We start from the raw sequence: 3,070 nt of genomic DNA, 5'->3' as shown, positions 1-3,070 counted from the left end.
TCGCGATACGATATACGGTTCCGATGCAAGGTCGTATCATATAATACGTTTTTCCAAACTAATTCCCGAAAATTTATTAAATGAATTTTCGATTCATTTAATCCAGTGATTTGTTACATGTCATTGGTGTGACCTTATAGGTTCAGTCAAGTGTAAGTTGTGAGCCTAATATAGATTAGAACTCACTTATCGGAAGCATTGCCCCAGCTAGCTGTTCCGATTACTTAATCTTACTGAATTAATTGTTCGCAATTAATATGAACCTTGGTATTAGACTTAATGCACCTTGGGTGAAGGACATATTTCCTTCAGTCTCCCACTTGTCATTCAGACAAGTATGCATTCACATTCCTTTGTCGCTTAGTGTTACTTGCTGAACGTAAGGTAAGATCCAAGCCATCCTTATTAGGTCCAGAAGTGTTTCTCGGATTACAGAGCTCAACTGTTAAACTTTTACAGAAGGTTAAGCCTTAACCATTATGAGCACAACCATGCATTTTCACAGTATCTAACTCTCCGAGAGGCCTTGTTACACAAAAAAACCATATCCTATCAAAGATAGGAACACAGTCCATTCTTACAATCTATGAACACTCACTTTGATTAATAGTACGCCTAATAACTGCTTTTATAGCCTCCTTTTACGGTGCGACGTTTAGCTAGCATTAGAGCGAACTAATTCTCAAACGAGCAGACATAATTACTCATGTCCTGAGGAATGGTTCTAATCACAATTAATGAGAACTACTTATGACATGAATTTAATCTCTTAAAGTGTTCTCATGGTCAATCCGATACAAGATCCAATATGTATCTATGCAAAAGATTCTGACATCTAGTCAATCTAGTTCAAGAAACCGAACTACAAATCTACTTGCAATCTAATCTTCACTAGTCATTGGTCGTCCACCTTTCAATGACCTGGATTAGGGATCCTTTGTGACTTCAATATTCAAGTTCACTTATGGGTGTTTCTTTGTCGAAGAATCCATCTTGACATCCCATTTGAATGTTTTGAATCACATGGACTTATCATTTAATACTAAACCAAAATTAAATGAATATGAAATAATAAATTTCATAAATATGAAATGGTTAAACCAATTTTTTTAAACACAGATCTAACAGATGTTCTAAAACAAAACTTAGAAAATTAAAGCCATTCTCCAATATGCTTGATTCCCATGGTTGCTACATGTGCGTTGTGCTTCTCTTGTGGCAACGGTTTAGTTAATGGATCCGCTACGTTGTCGTCAGTTCCAACCTTGCAAATCTCGATTTCTTTCCTTTCAACGATTTCTCGAAGTATATGAAATCGCCGCAGTACGTGCTTGGACTTTTGGTGGCTCCTAGGCTCCTTTTCCTGGGCAATGGCTCCGCTATTGTCGCAATACAAAGCCATTGGTCCTTTAATGGAGGGGACAACCCCAAGCTCTTCGATGAACTTCCGAATCCAAACAGCTTCCTTTGCTGCTTCTGAGGCAACAATGTACTCGGCTTCAGTTGTAGATTCCGCAACAGTGCTTTGCTTAGCACTTTTCCAGCTTACTGCTCCGCCATTAAGGCAGAACACAAACCCAGACTGTGATCTGAAATCATCTATGTCGGTTTGAAAGTTTGCGTCCGTATAGCCCTTAACAATCAACTCATTTGTACCACCATAAACCATAAACTGATCCTTAGTCCTTTTCAGGTACTTTAGGATATTCTTGGCAGCAGTCCAATGCGCCTCACTTGGTTCTGACTGATACCTTCTCGTTGCACTGAGTGCGAACAAAACATCCGGCCTTGTACAAATCATAGCATACATGATGGATCCAATAGCCGAAGCGTATGGAATTCCACTCATCTTTCCACGCTCATCAGTTGTCTTGGGACAATGAGTCTTGCTTAGATATGTGCCATGTGACATGGGTAGATGGCCTCTCTTGGATTCCATCATATTGAACCTTGCTAGCACTTTGTCAATGTAAGTTCTCTGGCTTAGTCCAATCATCCTCTTAGATCTATCCCTATAGATCTTGATGCCCAATATCTATTGTGCCTCTCCCAAGTCCTTCATTGAGAAACACTTTCCAAGCCAAGTCTTTACAGACTCCAACATAGGAATGTCGTTTCCAATAAGTAGTATGTCATCTACATACAAGACTAGGAATGGAATTTTACTCCCATTGACCTTCTTGTATACACATAATTCGTCATGATTTTTGATGAAGCCAAACTTATTGACTGCTTCATCAAATCGTTTATTCCAACTCCTTAATGCATGCCTTAATCCATAAATGGATTTCTTAATCTTGAATACCTTTCCTTGATACTTTTGATCGACAAAACCCTCCGGCTGTGTCATAAACACGGTCTCTTCAAGAACACCATTCAAGTAGGCAGTTTTGACATCCATTTGCCATATTTCATAGTCATGAAACGCGGCAATCGCAAGGATTATCCGAATAGGCTTAAGTATCGCGACTGGAGAAAAGGTTTCATCGTAGTCAACGCCGTGAACTTGCCAGTAACCTTTTGCTACCAATCTAGCCTTGTATATGTATACAATTCCATCTTTGTCTTTCTTCAATTTAAAGACCCATTTGCATCCGATAGGTGTAAACCCATCCGACAAATCTACCAAATCCCAGACTTGATTTTCAGACATGGAGTCTATCTCGGATTTCATCGCCTCTCACCATTTAGTGGAGCTTGGGCTCGTCATAGATTGCTTGTAAGTCATAGGTTCATCAGTATATAATATGAGAACGTCTAAGTTTTCAGTCAAGAGGACGCCTGTCCATCTGTCCGGCTGAACCTTAGTTTTATTTGACTTACGAGGGGCAACAACGTTTTGAGGAACTACTCCCACTGGCTCTTCTAAAGGCCTTGGAGGTTCTTCACATTGAACTGCTTCTAAAGAGTTCTTGGTTCGTTGTTCGTCTCGAATCTCTTCGAGGTCTATTATTCTCCCACTTGTCAATTTGGAAATATGATTTCTTTCCAAAAAGACACCGTCACGAGCAACGAATACTTTGTTGTCTGAATTGTTGTAGAAGTAATACCCCTTTGTTTCTTTTGGATA

This window comes from Spinacia oleracea, chromosome 3 (genome assembly GCF_020520425.1).
Source record: "Spinacia oleracea cultivar Varoflay chromosome 3, BTI_SOV_V1, whole genome shotgun sequence".
In the NCBI taxonomy this organism is placed as follows: domain Eukaryota; kingdom Viridiplantae; phylum Streptophyta; class Magnoliopsida; order Caryophyllales; family Amaranthaceae; genus Spinacia; species Spinacia oleracea.
This window is presented reverse-complemented; position numbering follows the sequence as displayed.